Here is a 21,352-nt window from a genome sequence, read left to right as displayed (position 1 = left end):
TTATATTCCTTAGTGGGTTATGAAAACTGCTGTTCTGAATGCTTTTTATAGCGTAGGTTAGGGGGCACTGGGGATGAGTTTATGGAACCAGTGGGGCAGTGGGCTGAAAATAGTTTGGGGACCACTGCTCTCAGGAGTACATGGTTCTTCCCTCCCCCACTTTATCATCACAACAACCCTGTGAGGTAGGTTAGGTTGAGAGTGAGGGACAGGCCCAAGGGTACCCAGTGAGTGTTCTGGCTAAGTGGGGATTTTGAACCCAGGCCAGACACACTAACCACTTCACAACACTGTATGCTGGTGAGAAATACTGAATTCTATTAGCGTATGTTGAGTTTAAACCACAGTGGTCTCCTGGGATTGGAAGAAGCCCATCTTCCGAAGTCAAGAGTGGCTTCTTCCTCCCTGGCCCTCCACATGTTCCCTGACCACAGCTCCCATCACACTTACCACTGGTGGTGCCAGATTCAAATCCTGCTCTCCAACACTTTTATCCGTTACACCACTTGGGCTCCCTCTATGTGTGTGGTTTGAAAGCTTTATGTTTATTTGCACGCTGTTAGAAACTTAGATATATAAGCTAAGTGCCAAATGTCTCCTTAAACCAAACATGCAGTTGCCAATACTGAATGTCTAGTTGCCATTCTGGGGCAGCCCCGTGCAGAACAATTTCTTGAATTTTGCCATTTAGTTCTGCAGTAAAAAATAAATAAATAAGCATACAGAAATGCGTATATTAGAAAGTGCACAGAAATGCATTTATGGATAAATTGCTTGCAAAAATGTGTATATTAAACCAAAATGCATACAGAAAGCATGTATAATAAGAGAATTGCAGAAAATGTATATGAATTTTGTGCATTTTCAAATTAAAAAAATGCAGACTGATGCAGAAGTGGAGTGAACTGAACACAGGATTGGAAAAAATAACAACTGAGAGAAACTGAAAAAGGCAGATTTGTCCGCTCCCAGCTGCAGGACAGTCTTTTCTTCTTGTGCACACGTACTAGGGGCTACAACCACACTGTGTATTTGAAGCACTGTGATATCACTTCAGCCATCATGACCCTAAGGAATACTGGGAACTGTAGTTCATTAAGGGTACTGAGAGTTGTTAGGAGACCCCTATTCCTCTTACAGGGACGTGGGTGGCACTGTGGGTTAAACCACAGAGCCTAGGACTTGCCGATCAGAAGGTCGGCGGTTCGAATCCCCGCGACGGGGTGAGCTCCTGTTGCTCAGTCCCTGCTCCTGCCAACCTAGCAGTTCGAAAGCACATCAAAATGCAAGTAGATAAATAGGCGGGAAGGTAAACGGCGTTTCCGTGCGCTGCTCTGGTTCACCAGAAGCGGCTTAGTCATGCTGGCGACATGACCCGGAAGCTGTACGCCGGCTCCCTCGGCCAATAAAGCGAGATGAGTGCCGCAACCCCAGAGTCGGTCACGACTGGACTTAATGGTCAGGGGTCCCTTTACCTTTACCTTATTCCTCTTACAGAGCTGCAGTTCCTTGAGTGCTTTAACAATCAATCCCTCTTCCCTGGGAACTCAGGGAACAGGGATCTCTTAAGAACTCTCAGCACTCTTAAAAAAACTACATTTCCCAGGTTTCTTTTGAGGGAAGCCACGAGTGTTACAGAGGTATCATAGTATGTTAAATGTATAGTGCAGATGTGATCCATGTTTGGGGGGGGGGGATTATAATTTTGCTTAAGAACATGCTGCAGGGTTCTGCATACTGTCCACCTGACATTTAGTGCACAAGGCACTTATGTCACTTATTCCACTAAAACCGGCAGAGAGGAGGAAATGTTTAATTACATGGTTTCCTGGCAGACACTTTGAAACATTTATGGTGTCCCTCCCTTGGTGCTCAGAGTGGCACACTATTTAACAACTTTCTTTGTACCATTGTTTTTAATTAAATATTCTAGCTTGACGTTTTATTTTTATTATTCGTTGAGGGTGCTGCTGCTGCTTCTGGTTTAACTGCTCTGCTTCCTCCCAGCCCAGTCGTAGGTATATTGGCTCAAAAAATATCTTGCTGGGTTCAATGGAGCTTATTCCATCCCATCTTAGTGCCTGTAGAGCAGCAGCCTCGGGGCGTTTGCTTTCATTTAGGCTTGATTTGAAGAGGCGGTTTCTCACTGTTGGAAAGATGAAGTCCTGAAATCTTTTCCTCACGACAGTCGGTAGAGCAAAGAACCCTGCAAAGATAACCTGTTTGCCTTTTTGGTCTGTTTAGAGCGAGGGTGGGAAGGACTGGTGGCAAGTTGGGATCTACTGGTAGATCTCGTAGATCTCTGGGTGATTTGCAGTAGATCAGCAGGGGCTCCTGGCTCCCATTTGTCTAAGGAAGCAACAGGTGGGTCTCCAAATGCAAGTGTACATGTGTAGCTTCCAGATAGACCAGGCATGGCTAACCTGCGGCCCTCCAGATGTTTCTAGAAGAAAAGAGCAAGAGAGATGGACAAGGGACAGCACCAGGAACTGCTCCAGCACCACAGGGCCAATGGTCAATATCAGGAAGAAAGGAAGGAAGGAGGGTTGGTTAGAAGGTTAGACAAAGACAACATTGAGGCCTGCTCATGCTTGGCTTTCTCCTTCCACCACATGCCCAGTGGGAAGGAAGACGAGAGCAAGGGAGGCAGGCAGTGACAACATGGAGGCCTGGTCCAGTCAGGTTCTTCCCCACCTCAGCCCCAGTACTGTCTGTCACCATCTGCCCTGTTGGAAGGAAAAAGAGAGCAATGGAGGTGGGCAAAGGCAGCATAGATGCAGACAGACAGTGTCCCTGGGCCAATTTTACATTTTATGTCATGCATTTGTTTTAGTACTTTAAAATCAGAAAGACAATCTACAAATGCAATAAAATAAATGAAATGACCACCTAGTTGGCCATGCTAGCTGAGGATGATGGGAGCTGTTGTCCATCAACATCCAGAGGGACAGGGGTGGCACTGTGGTCTAAACAACTGAACCTCTTGGACTTGCCTATCAGCGGTTCGAATCCCCACGGCAGAGTGAGCTCCCGTTGCTCTGTCCCAGCTCCTGCCAACCTAGCAGTTCGAAAGCACGCCAGTGCAAGTAGATAAATAGGTACTGCTGCGGTGGGAAGGTAAATGGCATTTTCTGTGCGCTCTGGTTTCCGTCACTGTGTTCCGTTGTGCCAGAAGTGGTTTAGTCTTGCTGGCCACGACCCGGAAAGCTGTCTGTGGACTGTTATGTATTGAAGTTCTCACCCTGGCCACCAGGAGTATCATGTACAGTGATACCTCAGGCTACATACACTTCAAGTTACATACGCTTCAGGTTAAAGACTCTGCTAACCCAGAAATAGTGCTTTAGGTTAAGAACTTTGCTTCAGGATGAGAACAGAAACAGCAGCAGGAGGCCCCGTTAGCTAAAGTGGTGCTTCAGGTTAAGAACAGTTTCAGGTTAAATACGGACCTCCGGAACGAATTAAGTACTTAACCCGAGGTACCATTGTATATAGTTTTCGCTCAGGTCCACGTCAGTTACTTTAGGCGGGAAACCCTGGGTTGTTGTTGCTACAACGTTGACAGCCGGCTGCCTATAAAAGCAGGCTGGCTGAGATGTTTGCTGTTCAGTTCTGTTCCAGCTTACAAAATAAAGAGCTGCTTTGGAGAAACCGCTGCGTCGTCTGCTATGTCTACCCACTATTTAACATGGACAAACGATGGCTCCCTCGGCCTGAAAGCGAGATGATCGCTGCAACCTAGAATTGTATACTCTTGACTGGCAGTAGCTCCCTAGGGTTGCAGGCTAGGGAAAGTTTTTCCTGGTTGACTTTTAACTCAGGATTTGAACTTGGGCCCTTCTGCATGCAAAACAACAACAACAACACAAAAACCCCAACATGGCCAGCCATGGCATTATATAGTCCTTTCCACATGTTTTTACTTGTGACCAATCACTATGGCCATTTAGCCACTGGAAAACTGTTCCAGAGCACACAGTAGAAGGAGCAGCTGCCTGCTACAGACTAATGGCCCCCTCAGATTTTGTGGGGCTTATTGAAAAAGGCATGTTCTATGGTCCTTGGCGCAATAAGAGCCAATGGACACGAGCCAGGATTAATTCTGTTTTCTGTTAGATCCTCATTTAGGATTCCAGAACCATTATTGGCGATGCTAATGTGAGAGCGCTCCTTGATTCCCGGAGAAAGTTGGTTGACCTTAAAAGCGCTGCTGACTATGAATAACTTGGTTCAGCTTGCGAAAATGCTTTTACCTCTTTGTTTTGTGGATACATCACTCATGTAACAGTAAACACCGAAGTCAGCAGATAGGGTTTGGCCCTTGAGGCAAAGTTTGTTACCTCACAAATACTCAGTAGCCATGAAGGCTACTCTTGCAAAAAGAAGAAAAACCTCCTTGCCTCAAAATGTCGACTGGTATGTGGTAAGCTGAGGTGGGATTCAAGACAGAACTAAAATAATAGCATCCAAATGTGTTTCAAGCTTGTGTCAAATAATGTTTTGTTTTTATAATGGGTGGCATTCAGTGCTAGTTCTACTCAGAATATGCCCATTAAAGTGAAAGGATGTGGCCAGTTTAGGTTCATTTATTTCAATGGGTGTACAATGAGCCAGTGTGGTATAGTGGTTAGAGTGTCAGACTGCAACCTAGGAGACCAGGGTTCAAATTCCCACTTAGCCATGATGCTCACTGGGTACCCTTGGGCCTCACTCTCAGCCTGGCCTACACACAGGGCTGTTATGGGGATTAAATGAGGGGAACAACCTTGTATCCACCTTGAGCTCCCTGGAAGAAAAAGGTGGGATAGAAATGCAATAAATTAAATAAAACACTCTGGGTAGGACTTGTATGCATACAACCCAAGGTATACAAATTGTATTTGTTTATGAATATCTTCCCATGAGGTACCCCAAAACAAGTTACGGTGCAATATAATTCTGCCAAATTCCTCCCATTTCCCTGTCGAATCTTCTTTCTTTCACTAGAACTAGCGTTCATTCGTTCTTTGCACACAACTCTCTTCGCATCTTTTTGCCACTTGAAAATGTTGAGTTCTTTTGGCATGTCATTATCTAGGATTTCTGTGTGTGGAGTGGTAGTTAGAAGAATGAAATTGCCAAATCTGACAGCCTGTGGTGTTTTTGTGTGTGGTTTTTTTGGTTTGTCCTTTGCTCTTGTTTTGCATGTGAAAAGGCTGGTTTGCTTTTTTTTTTTTTTTTTGGGGTGTCCATTCTGCAAACAGAAATGGGGGAGGGAAGGGCCTGTTCTGTTGATTTATAGATGAGTATTTAGCTTGCCTGTAGCACCTTATTTACATTCGGATGCTTTTAAGGCCTCTATAAAAGTGCTGTCTTTATGCCTTTTGGAAAGGGAAAGCCTCTTTTTGAATGCAGCCAGAATCATTTCCAGAAAATTGGGGTGGGAAATAAATTTTGGGAGCCATAGCTCAGAGCATTTTCCAGTGAAAATGCTTAGTTAGTAGGTACAGTGGGAAACTTCAGCATGAGAAACCTAGATTGCTCCTGGCAGTAAGAGCAGGCAATACAGGCTTACATGGCCCAGTGGTCTGTTTTGTTTTAAGATATCCTTCAATGCAGTGTTCAAATGCGTTGTATCACAGTTAGACAGAATACCTATCCTAGTAATACAGTTATTTTTACTGGAATGAATGGGCAGTCTTGACAAAAGCGCCCTGTTTCAGCAATTGGAATCAGTACAGTGGTACCTTGGTTTTCAAATATAATCCATTCTGGAAGACTGTTTGACTTCTGAAGCATTCAAAAACCGAAGTATTTTACTTCTGGAAAACTCCATACGGAAGCCGTGTGGCATGTTCGACTTCCAAAAAGTGTTTGAAAACCAAAGCAGTTACAGCCGGGTTTTTGTCATTTGGAAACTGAAACGTTCGACTTCTGAGACATTCGAAAACTGAGGTACCACTGTATTGCAAAATATTCAGTTTCATGGGCCAGGAGTCGGCTTCACCTGTTGAACAGCAGCCTGAAGGAGCAAAAGGCAAAGTGATTCCACCTGCTGCTGATCAGCCTTCTTGCTCCTGATCAGAACCAGCTGGCTTCAGCTTTCTTAAGAAGGGTTTCCAGCCTCAGTGAGTTGCTGGAAATAACATTTGTCGTTCCTGACCAAGACCTTGCCGCTCCTTGATTCGTGTGACCTTGGACCCTCAGGTTTCTTGATCCCCGGATCATCTGACTACGTGAACTGAGATACTCCTGACCTTACCACTGGACTGGACCTTGTATATGGACTCTGCCTCCAGGAAAGTACCCCCCTGAGACTTGGCTGATGGGCTGGTTTCTCTCTCCACTGAGCTTTGCCATGACTGGCAGCTCAGGATTAAGACAGCCATATTCTGTCGAAAAGTCATTAACCCTAGGCTTGCTATTGTTCTTCTGGAAGGAGAGTTATTTTGTCTTTATGTTTGAAAATATTTGGGTCCTCAAAACTGGGGGCTGAATATGTGAGAACAGGATAGGCATCAGAGTGTCAGTTGGAAGACACCAGCTGATGGCAAAGCTATATGTGATGTTTCTCACAGAGGACTGTATCCAACGCTAACCCTACTCATAGTAGATCCATTGAGGTTGATCAACACAACTGCCTTGAGATCATTAGTTTCAATGGGTCTACACTGAGTACAACTAGTACTGGTACAACCAGTAGTTTGCCCTTGTGCAGTTATTTTTTCCTAAAGGGAAATAGTTTGTTTGGGAAACTGGATTGGGACCAAGCAGGAGGGAAACTTTAAACCTTGGACATCACTGTGGTTCTGATTGAAATCTTCCCCCTCTGCTTGCCTCCTTTCCCATTGGTGTTAATGGGACCTTTCCTCTTAATGTGTGGGACAGCTGCACTGAGTTCCGCTTGACATTGGGGGGCTCATCATGTGCGTGTGACATCACGTGCGCAACACACACGTGTGATGTCACACACATCGGGAGGAGTCTGCGAGGCCTGCTGACGCTGTGGGGGAGGCTCAGGGAGGCCTGGCCCCTCATGATTGGGTGGGCTCGCCCACATGCTTTGGGGGTGGCGCATAAGGTTGGTGCCTATGGTGTAGGATGATTTTGATTGTGAGAGTATAGTAAAGGGCTCTCCCCCTGCATGCAAGTCCTGATCCAGCTTGTTCCCGCTCCCCCTCAGATACTTTTTTTTTTTAAATTCTATACAGAGACAAACTACACAAGCAACATAATGTTTAATGCAGGGTAGATAAAAATAAATGATTTCTTAAAAAATAAAAAAATGGACTTTTAAAATGTAAATCGGATTTTTAAAATGTAAATCGGATTTTTAAAATAAAATGGTTTTGGAGGAAAAATCTTTCTAAAGATAGTTTTCTATTTAAGTTACATTATAGTCCAAAGGCTACTCATCAGGAAATAAGGATTTGTTTTAAGCTTTTCATGTGTGCTAAGCCTCAGTCTAAGGTGTGTTGTTGTTTTTTTAAAAAAAATTGTTTAACCACATCAGTTAACAAACATGGATACATATGCTATAATGTTACTGTTTTAGTTAAATAAATCTTGTAAATTGTTATTAAGGAAATGGTTATTTTTCTCTTTCCAATAAAGTACAGCAGAAAAGTTGTCCAAATATAAACAGTTAACTTATTAAACCTCACAATCATTTCATGATTTTCTGTCTATGTGTTTCTAATAGTGTAACCAAATCAGTAATTTTTGATATAACTGTAAAAACTACTCTGAAAATTTATTATTCCAAAAATGAAACCTTCATCTGGTTGTAAATATTAAGATTATACCAGCAAGAATCAGTCTGTCTGTAAAAAATGATTTAAATCAAGTCTTACTGACTAGTGATTGAAATCGATTTGATTTAAATCAAATCCACTCTGGTTTAATGTGACTCTCAGAAGAGGCATTCATCCCAGGGGTGGCACCATTTCTGCTGTGGCATCTTCCTCAACAGACACATGCGCACTAAGAATTTGGAAAGTCTTTGTGTGCCTCTCCCCCGCTTCAGAACAATTCCCCCCTCATATACTAGCTTATGCAGATTTAATTGACCAATTTAAACTCTTTTATTATTGATTTGACAAGACTTATTTAATTGCCTGGCAGTCCTATTATTAACCTTTATGACAAATTCCTTGCTGAATAATGAAAGACTCAAGTGGCTCTGGGGATTCTCCTGCAACACCACAAAACAATAAATGTCTTTCATTAGATGGCCGTGTTGTGTATTTACCGGACGTCTAGAGCAGTGTTTCCCAACCTTGTGCCTCCAGATGTTTTTGGCCTACAACTCCCATCATCCCTGACCACTGGTCTTGCTAGCTAGGGATGATGGGAGTTGTAGGCCAAAAACATCTGGAGGCACAAGGTTGGGAAACACTGGTCTAGAGAGCCTTCCCTGAAGTCATATTCTGAAGGTTGTTCCCTTTGAGCAAAGAGTGGAGTGAAGATTCTGAAGGTGTAATAAAAGAGTGTTGCTACCTTCTGAAAAGTGCTGTTCTCGATTTCCACCCAGACACCCCCGACCAGTGGGCGCGAAAAGCAAATTTGAATGCAAATATGGGCTCCCTTAATGGAACGAGAAATGCCACCGAAGTATTGAAGCTGCTGCAAAGAACTTAAATATTGCAGAAAATGCCGATTTAACAGCACCAGAAACACCCAAATATACTAACCAGCCAAGCCAAAAGTTACTGTTTTGCTGTTTTGTTTTTAATTATTTACTTGTTTTTATCCTGTATTCTGCCAACCACCCTGAGGTCTTATGATGAAGGGTGGTGTATAAAACTAATAAATTAAATTAACTTAAAATAATTACAGTGGTACCTCGGGTTAAGTACTTAATTCATTCTGGAGGTCCGTTCTTAACCTGAAACTGTTCTTAACCTGAAGCACCACTTTAGCTAATGGGGCCTCCTGCTGCTGCCATGCTGCCGGAGCCCAATTTCTGTTCTCATCCTGAAGCAAAGTTCTTAACCTGAGGTAATATTTCTGGGTTAGCGGAGTCTGTAACCTGAAGAGTATGTAACCTGAAGCATATGTAACCCGAGGTACCACTGTATCTGAGTATGCATCTGTGTTGGAATTGTTTTTAAGAAGGAGTTTAAGGCTCTCGATGACTACTAGCAACAATGCTTATGTTCCGCCTCCACTCTTGGAGAAAGTATGACAGTTGCTGTGAATTGCAGGTGAGGAGAGTGCTGTTTCCACTCAGAATTCCACTTGCAGAATTCCCATAGACATTTGATTGGCCACTGTGAGAACAGGATGCTGGACTAGACGGGCCACTGGTCTGGCCCAGCAGGGCTCTTTTTAAAATTTTCTTACCTAAGTACAGTCATGCCTCATGTTACATTTGCTTCAGGTTGCAGGTTTTCAGGTTGCGTCCCACGGCAACCCGGAAGTACCGGAAAGGGTTACTTCTGGGTTTCGCTGCTAGTGCATGTGCAGATGCGCAAAATGATGTCACTTGCATGCGCAGAAGCGGCGAATTGTGACCTGTGCGTGTGCAGATGCGGGTTGCGTTCTTTTCAGGTTGCGAACGGGCCTCCAGAACGGATCCCGTTCACAACCAGAGGTACCACTGTATAAAGGTTATGGTAGGGTTACCAGACGTCCCCGGATTTGCAGATCTGTCCCCGGACAAATTCTGTCCCCGGAATGTCCTCAGATTTGCAAATCTGTCCCCAGGAAATGTGACAGCGGCAGCCTCAGCAGTCTGGAGCCAGCCTATTAGTGCAGTTGGCTTTGGCTGGCTTCAGGAGCTGCTCGCTGCCGTGGCGCCCGCCATTCTTCCTGTGCCACGGCAGCAGGCAGCGAGCAGCTCCTGAAGCCAGCCAGAGCCAACTGCACTACCAGGCTGGCCCCTCCTGGGCAACGACCGCCCACCTGCGTCTCCCAAGCCTTCCCTGATCTGTCAAAACAAAGGGGGAAGGAGATCAGGGAAGGCTTAGGAGTCATGGGTGGGCGGCACGCCAATGCCCAGTTTAAAAAAAACCTGTGCATTTGTTTCACAGGGTGCAAAAGAAGGGCTTTGCACCTTTATACAATATGTATGTGTGCTTGGGCCCAGAGTCTTTTGCCTCACCATCCCCCATAGGTGTCAACCATCCCTTATTTGGGGGGAAACTCCCTTATCCCAGCGCCGTTTCCCACTGCTGTCCCTTATTGATGATGTCCCTTAAATTTCCCAGGTTTCAAAGGAAGCAGCTACTATCCCTCCCTGCCTGCCGGCCAGGGAGGAGGGAGGCTCCAACTGTGTTGCTTGGCTGCATTGCTCACCCAATAAGGAGTCTAAGAATGACTGGGGGGTGGAGCTTGCATGCCTTGTGCCAATCAAATCGGCCGCGTTGCCTGGGGACTCGCCTTTGCTCAGCGCTTCCCAGCGGAGAGGTGACGGTGGTTTTCCTTGCTGCATCCCCTTTGCCGGGTTGCTGCGCTGTGGGAACATCCGCTTGAGGCTTTGTTTGGCTGCTGGCTGGGCTTTCTGCCTTTGGCTCGGAGAGGCTCAGAAGTTGAACATACCTGTTCCCGGAAAATCCCTTATTTTGGCCGCTGATCCCTTATTTTTGAGGCTGCTGGTCCCTTATTTTCAAATCTGTAAATTGACAGCTATGCCATCCCCACTACTGACTCCCTGTTGCTACTCAGCTTAAAAAAAAGAAAAGGAAAAAAAAGTGTCCCCGGATTCACTGGAAAAAATCTGGTAACCATAGGTTATGGTGCTTCCAGGTGTGGAGCACCTTTGCTCCTGCAGATGTTGTTGAGCTACAACTCCCATCACCCTTGGCCATTGGCCATGCTTGCTAGGGCTGATGAGAGGTGTAGTTCAGCAACATCTGCAGGAGCAAAGGTGCTCCACTACCTCATCCTCTGTGGGCTGAGTTCCTATGTAACAGAGCTCTATGCAGAGGGGGATCCCTCTGGGTTTCTGTTGAGCCCTTTTCTTCCCTTTGCCCTCCATCGCTTGTCCCCAGCCAGGCGGGTTCCTGCTGTGCAGGCTGCAAAATGATGCTTGAAAATAGGAGATCCTCTCATGCCTCATATACACTTGATTTGGCAGGCTGTACTCCTCCAGGGTCCTGGCGTGCAATGCAAGGTTTCTCCTGCAAAGAGCATAAACACCCTCTCTGTGCTCTCGGAAACATCATGCCAATTTTCTCCCCCTTCCCAGATTAGGTTTGTTGCATGTGTTATCCACAAAGGAAGGATTCAATTTTAGATTAAGCAGGCGGTGGGGGGAAATGAGTCTATGCCTTTATTTTTTTCTCAGTAGGAAAAAAAAAGTTGATCTATTCAAGGGTGGGGTGGCGGGGAGAGGTAGGGAACCCTGGCAGCAACTGTAGTATCATATACCTTGATCAGAATTAGCTAAATAACTGCATATTAGCATGCAGGCTTTCAGGTTCAGCAGAGTATGTCTTCAGGCTAGATGTAAAGCAAGGCTGCCATACAGGCAGTATTCAGCCCTCATAAGCAGTGTCCAGGTGGAAATTGCTTGAATGTCCTGGAAAATCTGCATAACAGTCAGCCCACCTTTGGAAATATGTTGGGTGGCTACCACAGAAAGACCTGTTTGGTGGTGGCACCGCCTTTTCTGAAACCCCTTTGCCATGTCTGCCTGCTAGGCTTTAAGGTCCACATTCTCCTCCTCCAACTTAAGACTGACTAAATGCAAACTCTGTGGGTTCAGCATCAAGCTAAACTTTGTTTAACATCGAGCCTGAGGAAGGATTCTGGAGAACTTGAAAGCTTGCTCACTTGCATGACAATTGGATTAAGTACTAAAGGCATTTATTGCCCGTCGGTTGATTTTTGGCTCGTAAGGACTAGCATGGCTTCTTTTGCTTTTAGGGGTTTTGTTTTGTTTTTGCTGAGGCAACTTAAAATGAAATTTATGCTTGTTGTAAACTCAGCTCTGTCTTTTCCTGTGCTCCATCTTGGTTATCTTATGTAGATAATTGATTTTAGTTAGGAGTTGTAAGCTGCCTTGGGTGCTTTGCAGTTGAAATGTCATAACCCTCAACTGTCCTGGGAAAACCAGGACATCCTGTTTTTTTCATGGCGGCCGTTGTGGGCACTGCGATCTCATGCTTCCTCATGATTTTGTTGTTGTTGTCATAATAATTTCAATTTATTACCTGCCCTTTAGCATCAGATTCAAGGAATGGTTATGACAATTAAAATCCAGCATTAAACATAATTAAAACAAATTACAGTCCCAAGAATAGGGTAGGCCCTGAAAACAAATATCCCTGGTCAAAGGCCATGGTTAACAGATGTGTGGTAAGCCTACACTGGAAACTTTAGAGTGTTGAACAAATGTTTAATATAAAGGGGGGGGGAAGGATTTTGTTTATGAATAAAATAAGATATAAGCAGTTATGGGTGGGAGGGATCAGCACAGATTTTCAAAGAAAAGATTGGTGGCCATTTTTGTGGCAATGGAATCAATGCAAAACAATGTGATGATTATTGGATGGGTTAAGTATGACATAATTAATTGAATTTCTCTATGGTTTTGAGTATTACGGAAGAGGGGGAAACTAAATCACAAGGCAAAGGAGGGGAAAAAGGGAAATAAAATCCCACACACACTCTCAGCGATGAGCTTGCTCAAAAACACTGTGACAACTGAAATTCTAGAGAAATTCTGAGGTGCCCGTGTATTGAGGCGCAAAAAAGGGAAACCTCTTTGCATAGGAAAGAGCACCATTGCTTTGCTGGTTCCTGTGTGCAGAGCCTTTTGAGTCTCCCTGTTAATTTAAATGGAAAGAAGTGATGTACGGGCAAAACAACAGGCCCTTGCTCATCTTCCTGTAGGGCAGGAGAACCCCTTTGTGTGCGCATTTGTGAGCTAAAAGGCCTTGATATGCACATCACAAAATGAAGCTATGTAAGGAATACTACATCATCTTTTACACACACACACACACACACACACACACACTCAAAAGATTCCACTTCAGAAGTTTGATTCAGCTTGTTTATGTTGATGAATAGGGCCTTAGATGCAGATAAAAGGCGGATTCATTTATTCTAGTGTCAAGCAAGATGCACTTGGCTTGCTGATCCAGCAAGACAGCTAGAGCTTTCCATAAAATATTCATGTGTGTCCCAATATTGTTCTCTCTTTAAGAGTATCGTTCTTTGTTTTTTAAAATGTATAGTGTAACAACAATGTGTTCTCCCCAAATGCAATGAAGGTTGTGTCCCAAACAAGAGGCTAAATTGGCATATGAGAGCCAGTGTGGTGTAGCCGTTAGTGTTGGACAAAGACCTCAGAGGCTAGGGGTTCAACTCTCCACTCAGCCTTGAAACTTAACTTATCTCACTCATTGTTGTGGAGATAACATGGAGAGGAGGAGGAGACACACACAACACCACCTTGAGTTTCTTTGGTATATGAATGAAACAATAACTACTTTATTAAGTCATGGAAAGCTGCGGAGCAGAGAACAGAAATGCTGCTAAATGTATGACGAACCATAATACATGGTACGGTCATTGTGGTTTGTGGGTGGTGATCAACTACATGTTACTCAGAGCAGACCCATTGAAATTGAGGAACATGACTTGGTTAGATCCATTAACTTCAGTAGGTCTACTCTGGAGTACAGCTCAGTTGGTTACCACCCCCACATCATACCCTCCCAACATTTTTCTGATAAAAATAGGGACGTCCTATATTATTATTTTTTATTATTACCACGCCCATCTGACTGGGTTGCCCCAGCCGCTCTAGGTGGCTTCCAGCCTATATAAAAACATAATAAAACATTAAACATTTTTAAAAAGTCCTTCTACAGAGCTGCCTTCAGATGTCTTCTAAAGATTGTATAGTTTCTTATCTCCTTGGCTTGGGGGTTCCATAGCTCCATATAGTCCAACATTTTTCGGATGAAAATAGGGGCTGTCCCACCATACCCTTCAACATTTCTCTGATGAAAATAAGGCCATCCTAAGGAAATGTGGGACATTCCAGGATCAAATCAGAAACTGGGACGGCTTTGGTAATACCAGGACTGTCTCTAGAAAATAGGGAGACTTGGACATATGGCTGAAATCCACCTCTTATCAGCCCCGGCCAGTATGGCCAATGCTTAGCAACGATGTGCATTTTCAAGGTTCAGATCAAATCTGCTGGATAGAACTTTTACCCAGATCCCTTGGGAAAGTGAAGTCCATCTCTCTTTCTCTTTCTCCTGGGTAGTACAGGGACTGATCTAGAGGAGGGGAGAGAGAAATGATAAGCAGGGGTGGTGCCCACAACGCGCACTTGAAACCACAGATGTGTCTAGGACACGTAACAGTTGGCAATCTCAATAGAAGAGAACACCAACTTCCTCAGAATGCCAGGCGCACAGGTATGGGGCGGGGCGGGGGGAGAGTTTATTTTCTTATCAGGGAAACCACTGTTCTTTCTGGAGTTTTGGCAGAGGCCCACATTGCTGGCTTGGCTTACTAGACCGCCATTATCTGTGGTCACCGCCAACTCCCTTTCCAGCTTTAAGTCCTCTGGCATCCAGCAAAGACTTGTGGGTTAGGCAAGGTCATTTCTGATTTCTGATTTGTGCAAGGTATGGGGAAAGTAAGAGGCAAGGGGAGGTCTCTCATGCCATTTGGAAAAGACTTCTGGATTTGAGACCTCTGCGGTAAGGACAGAGGAGCCAACTCTTAGAGGCCAGGGTTCCTTGGCCACCCCATAAAACATTTGAGGGGACCAGGGCCCCCAAAAGTTGATAAGCATTGCAATTCATATGGTGTGTGTGCACTGCGTCTTGTGATAGATTGTGTGGGGTGGGGCTTACCTGCCCCCCCCCCCATTTATTTATTTTTAAGTTGGTACCATTGGGTAGAGAACTGTAGGAACAGGGTGTCCCTCTTGCCAGAGGGCTCAGTGCATTTACACTGGCAACTGGATTTGTGAGTCCCTGCATTTTTGGAAAACTGGCTTGATGCACATTGAGAGGCCCCCCCCCCTTTTTTCCATCACCAGAATGCAAATGGTTAATGCAGAAAATGGCATTAATTTTGCCTTGCAAATAAATTGATCAGTATGCAAGACGCTTGTCACCAGCTGAATCATGGTCCACAGTTAAGGTAAACAGATCTGTGATGACACTTTCTGAGCAGAATACCAATGCCGTCGTATTTCTTCCCAGAGGTTTTCTGACATTTCTTACGAATTCCTTTTGAAGGAGGGTTCGGCTCCAAGAAGAAAACAGCAGTTTTGCAGGACTTCTTGCCTATGAAGGTGGGAGACATTAGGGTGGATGGGATGTGATCTATTGCATAGCATTGCTGAGTCTGGATTTGCTTATTAATTTGTGTGTTTTACTTGTGATGAAACAGAGGTAATTTGCTGTATAACCTGTTTGTCGGTTTGGAGTTTTCTTTAAAGGTATATGCAAAAAATATTCTGTGTCCGTTCATCGTTCCATTGCGCTTGCAGGATTCATTTTTATATTGTGCTGGTAAAGTGCTATGTGATAAAAGCTGGGATGTAATTGCAACATAGCCTTCTGCTGAGTCAGACCATGGATGTATTTTCCTCTGTACTCTCTGCACTGACTGCCAGTGGCTCTCCTGGCTTTCAGGCAAAGGTTGAACCTCGGATCTTCGATATGCAAGGCAGATTCTCTATCGCTGAGCTACAGCCTTTTTTGGAACAATCTTTTACAGTGGATGTTCTCTTGATGCTTTTATTTCAGTGAGTTCTTTGCTGCCAAGTGGCTTGGGAGACTCTCTCCCTCTCTCCCACCCTCTTTAAATCTTTGTGTATTAAACTCTTTCATAAAACTGCTGGCTATTGCTGGTGGCAAAAGGCCTTTAATTTGCAAGGCTCAGAACCCAGTATTATTAGTCTGACTTTTTTAAAAAAAGGATAATTTCATGTGCTGCTGATTCAAGCTAAGAAATATTATCTCCTTGGCATTCATGTAAAATGGAGACTTGTTTGGAAGGAATAGGTAATTCAGGGCACGCAGCCAGATATGTTAAAATTTGTATTATTTTTTTTAAAAAACACACCCCAGATTTATATGCTGCAATCACATGCATGTCTGGGAATTCCATTGAACTTCCACGTAAAGACGTATAGGATTGGGTTGATAACCTGGTTAATTTAGGCTTGTAAACAGCCATCCACAAAGTCCTAAGATTCTTCCTGGGGCACATCAAAGAGCCAGCTTTTTTATTTAACTGATGCCTCTGTACTGTAACACCTGATTACCTGATGTGAACAGAAATTGATTTCCAGGTGACCAGGCCAAAACATAAATGGTAAGAGAGTTTTTGCTCTTAAGGCCGCCGATGGGCCACAAATGAGAGAGGTAGAGGTATCGAGGCAAATGGGATACTTAAGGTTGTTTGTAGCTTAGTAACTATTATGGACTTAATTGCAAAGTTTAATTTTGTGCCTGAGCTCTTGGCATGCAGCACTGGGATCTTTCATCCCAGGGTTCAAAATTCAACAGGTGCATTTTGCACCTGGCTATCGGCCACTTGCAACCAAGTGAAGATGCTGGGACGCCAGGATGGGGCCTGGTGTCTCCACCATCTGGAGCTGCATATCTGGAGATCCTTGGATTTTGCTAGCAACACATCCTGTAGATATTTTATCTGCACAATTGGAATGAATTTCAGGAACCAAAAGGTTGCATTGAAAAATACGGCCCCCACATGGAAGAGACTTAAGGGCCTCAGACATAAGATCACCAGGTTGATGGACTGGATGGAATGGACAGTAAGGGCTGACATAACCCAAGACCAGGAGGAAGGGATGTTGGATGAAAATTAGAAGAAGGTCTATAAAGAAAAAACTTTTTATTTTGGGAATTAGTGTAAAACTAATGAATATTAGGGAAAATGTTGGAATTAAATTATCTGGCTTTAGTAGAAATGATATAAGGAGTTATGTATAAATAAGTATTAAATTTTAAACTTTAAGGTATTTTATGGTAAGATAAGGTCAAACAAATTAAGGTAAATTGAATAACAGAATATGGTGAAAGATGGAAAGGATTTGCTGAGTTAATTAATAGGCTAGACTGTCAAGATAAATTATTCAAATAAAAATTGAGAAAGATGGAAAGAATTTGCTGAAACAACTAATTGAGTTAGAATACAAAAAGGGAGGTGTGAGGAGGTCAAGGAAATAAGCAAATGAAAGATGTAATATGGGATTTGTATTTTTCTTTTTTTGTTGTGGTGTTGCTGTAATGCTTTTTCTTTTTTTTTGTTTTTTTCCTCGTCTTTTCTGTATTATTGAAATTCTGAATAAATATCATTTTATACAGAAAAACATGGCCCCCAAATGGCAGCAAGGCATTCTGTTTTGGCGACTGTAAAACTGGTTTAAGTAGCCATTTGGCGCCTAAGCTTAGTTATCTGAGTTTCTAACACTGCTTTCAGTTCTTATAGATGTAGTATTAGAACATAACAAAGGCATGAGAAGATACCCTTTTCATACCGAATTATTTCCACCTGTCTCCTCCCAGGATCTAGGAAAAGTGGTGTGCCAGCTGACATACATACCTGAAACCCTGCCAACTTTTTTCTTTGAAATTAAGAGCAGCTGGCAATATTGCCTACTGTAGCACTATATATAATTTACTAGAAAGGAAGGTACAGTGGTGCCTCGCAAGACGAAAAGAATCCGTTCCGCGATTCTCTTCGTCTAGCGCTTTTTTCGTCTTGCGAAGCAAGCCCATTGACAGCTTAGTGGATTAGCGCTACAGCGGTCTAGCGGCTTCTAGCGATCAGCTGTTAAGCGGCTTATCAGCGGATCAGCTGTTAAGCGGCTTAGCGGCTTAGGAAAAGGGCGAAAAAAGCGGGGGGAAACCCACGGGGACTCGTAAGATTTTTTCGTCTTGCAAAGCAACCCCATAGGGAAATTCGTTTTGCGAAGCGCCTCCAAAACGGAAAACCCTTTCGTCTAGTGGGTTTTCCGTCTTGCGAGGTGTTCGTCTTGCGGGGCACCATTGTACTCCCCCCCCCCTTTAAAAACCAAACCCAGAAGTTTTCAATTAACCTCAGTTTCCCATTTTATCCAAGGTTAAAAGCTTCAGAACAAGCCAGCATCTTAAACGATTATTTGAAGTTGGTGTAAAATCTTGTTCTGACTCTGATAACCAGGTTGTTGTTTTTTTAGTTTGGAAGAAGCAGGCAAGCACGATTAATCAAAGACATCCAAATTTTATTTTGGTGCGCCAAGAAGAGAAAAGGGAGCGGACTGTGTGTGTTGTCTCAAGGATTGTCCATATCGCAACATCTTTGTTTATATTATTTATTTTGTTATGTGCTGAAGTTCTCACCCTGGGCCAGCAGAGGGATACTGTAGATAGTTTTCACTCAGGTCCACATATGCAAATAAGGGATTGAAACTGACGTTCAGTGATTGGATAGTTACAGAAAATGGTTACTCTTGCGTTCTAGTGAAGCTCTATATAAGCAGGCTGGCTGAACCCTTCAGTTCAGTTCTGTTCTGGCCTGTGAATAAACAAGAGCTGTTTGAAGAATCGCGGTGTCGTCTGATATGTTCACCCACAACTTAACATATTTGGTAATATTTATATACTGCTTTATAGAAAAGAACCCTAAGCGGCTTACATAAAATAGTATATTGAATCAATATATGCAGGCATTGAATTTAGTGAGACTAACAGAACGATCCTAACTATAAAGAGCTGGTGTAAATTACACTGGCATAAGTTTCCTCTGTTGTGAACTCTGCAGTAGGTTTTTGGAGAAATTTGATATACGCTACCCTTTTTGCTGGCTGAGTTCTGCTGGGTTGCTGAAAAGTGTTTAAAATAGATGTAAGTCTCTCTCTCTCTCTCCCATACCTTCCATCTCTCCCCCCCCCCCAGTCCTTTTTTTGGTACTTACAACAGAATAAGTCTCACCTGGTTTCCCTGGCTGAGTCCCTGCTGACCTGGGGTGAGGGACATATGCCAGTTAAGCCCTGGTTCAGCTGGGACAGCCCAATATCCACCAGATCCAAACTATCTCATCTTGGAGGATCTTGGGTTTGGATTGTGCTGCTACCTAGAAATACAGTAGTACCTCAGGTTACATACGCTTCAGGTTACAGATTCCGCTAACCCAGAAATAGTGCTTCAGGTTAAGAACTTTGCTTCAGGATGAGAACAGAAATCGGGCTCCGGCGGCGCGGCAGCAGCAGGAGGTCCCATTAGCTAAAGTGGTGCTTCAGGTTAAGAACAGTTTCAGGTTAAGTACAGACCTCCGGAACGAAGTAAGTAAAGTACTTAACCTGAGGTACCACTGTAAGTGGCTGTAGGATTGCAGCTACAGTATGGCTTCAGTTCAAACAAATGTAAAGCTTTGCTTTTTAAATTAACTTCATTTGAATGCTTGTAAATGTTAATGAAAGCGTGACAGCTCAGTAGCGAGCACTTCCTTGACTTCAGATTTTAAGGTTTAAAATGAAGGCGTCAAAAATGGTTACCATGCCAATTTTAGCATAGATGAATTGCTTCCTAGACAAGTGCATAAAGAAACATTTTTCCTATGTAGAACCACCTGGGGAAAAAGTCAGTTACAACCTTGGTTTTTTTTATTTGACTCGTATCATATATCCATTCCGGTTGCTCAGTTTGACTTGACTTGAGCTTCATGAAATAATCTATTTCTAAAAGTGGAAAATGTTCTGCGGGAAAAATATAATAGCAGAAAATGTTCCGCCCAATGTAATTGGTTCTGAATTGTGCTCATAGAGGACATTGCAAGTATTTCACTTATCAGAGATTTCAGTTGCAGCTTGACTGCACCTCCTGGGCATAAAAGGGAGATGTTTCTCACCTGGATTTCCTCTTAAAATGCATTGTTTCAGTCTTTCTGCTCTGTAGCACTTTTGGCTGATGAAGAGTTCCCCTAATAAAACCTAATGTACCAGGCAAATTTCCTCAAAGTAATATTCAGTAGCAATGATACTACATAAAATGCCCATCATTGCATGGTGACTGGGTACAATATAAGTTGACTTTAAGGAGTTCTCCAGACACAGTGGAACTGCCATAGATACGTGTTGAAATACTGCACTTCTTTCCTTAGTTCAGATCGTTAATTAACTGTGGTTTGATGTGACGCCTGGACTGATAAACCATGGCTTCATTTGGCCTGCAGAGCAAAGATAACATTGGGCTGTAGCCTGACACTCTAACCACTACACCACACTGACTGCTACATCACCCACTATACCACAATACAGGCAATCCTCATTTTGCATGGGGGTTATGTTCCGGACTCCCATGTGCATCTGTGGGGCCCCTGTTCCGCCCTACTAGTGACATTTTCAGGTCACTTTCCGTTATTGTATATATGCATGTTTTGGTGGTTTAGTGACAAACATGACCACTTTAATGGCCTTATCCCAGATGCAGTTACCATCTTGTTGCTTTTCTTTGCCATTTTCCATTGGCTCTTAAAACCACTTTGTTCCATCAGGCTTTTAATAATGAACTGTTCCCCTATGGGCCTTTTCTGTCTGCGTGTGAATTGATCGCTTGTTTTCATTTGAGCTCTTGTCTGCATTTGATTTGTGCCTTTTTTTGATGGTTGCTGTTAGCTTTTGACTTGTTTTAAGGTAAGGTAAAAGGTAAAGGACCCCTGGACGGTTAAGTCCAGTCAAAGGCAACTATGGGGTGCGGCGCTCAACTCACTTTCAGGCCAAGGGAGCCGGTGTTTATCCACAGACAGCTTTCAGGGTCATGTGGCTAGCATGACTAAACCGCTTCTGGCGCAACGGGACACTGTGATGGAAGCCAGAGCGCATGGAAACACCATTTACCTTACCGCCACAGCAGTACTTATTTATCTACTTGCACTGGCGTGCTTTCGAACTGCTAGGTTGGCAGAAGCTGGGACAGAGCAACGGGAGCTCACCCTGTTGCAGGAATTCAAACCTTTCAATCAGAAAGCCCAAGAGGCTCAGTGGTTTAGACCACAGCGCCACCTGCTCCTTTTAAACCTTTATTGTACAGTACTTCATTTCATTTAAACTAAATTATAACATTAGAAAGTTATAATAATTGCAACCACAATAATAATCACCACAGCCACCACCATCATAATAATACCATCAGAATAGCTTGTGATGCAAATTAGGAAAATGATGCAAAGTGGGAAAGGAAAGTAGTAGAGGAAATGCTTTGCACTCCGAAGGTCCCAGATTCAATCCCCAGAATCTCCAGGTAAGACTGGGAGAGACTTTCGCCCGAGAGAAACCCTGAAGAACCATTGCTGGTCAGTGAATTTCTTTGATAAGATTGTTTTTATCCACCCTTTACCACATGTTTCCTAGTTATGGCAATATAATCATACAATTAAAAAA

At 43.6% G+C, this 21,352-nt stretch overlaps 2 protein-coding genes across 5 annotated transcripts in view; one reads left to right on the top strand and one right to left on the bottom strand.

Moving 5' to 3' along the window:
* ARNT2 (aryl hydrocarbon receptor nuclear translocator 2) overlaps window positions 1–21,352 on the top strand; it is a 144,773-nt gene that overhangs the window by 12,029 nt on the left and 111,392 nt on the right. The window contains exon 1 of one of the 4 annotated variants that reach the window (XM_083712635.1): window positions 15,112–15,253. The exons of the other annotated variants lie outside the window; for them this stretch is intronic. The gene's annotated coding sequence lies outside the window, so the exon portion shown is untranslated. Of the gene's footprint in view, window positions 1–15,111; window positions 15,254–21,352 lie in introns of those variants that run through there. 4 annotated transcript variants of the gene reach the window in all.
* The window catches only part of CTXND1 (cortexin domain containing 1), a 187,823-nt gene that overhangs the window by 68,959 nt on the left and 97,512 nt on the right, over window positions 1–21,352 (bottom strand). The gene's annotated exons all lie outside the window — the stretch shown is intronic.

Source organism: Podarcis gaigeae (genome assembly GCF_964106915.1).
Source record: "Podarcis gaigeae genome assembly, chromosome: 14".
NCBI classification, from domain to species: Eukaryota; Metazoa; Chordata; class Lepidosauria; order Squamata; family Lacertidae; genus Podarcis; species Podarcis gaigeae.
This window is presented reverse-complemented; position numbering and strand designations above follow the sequence as displayed.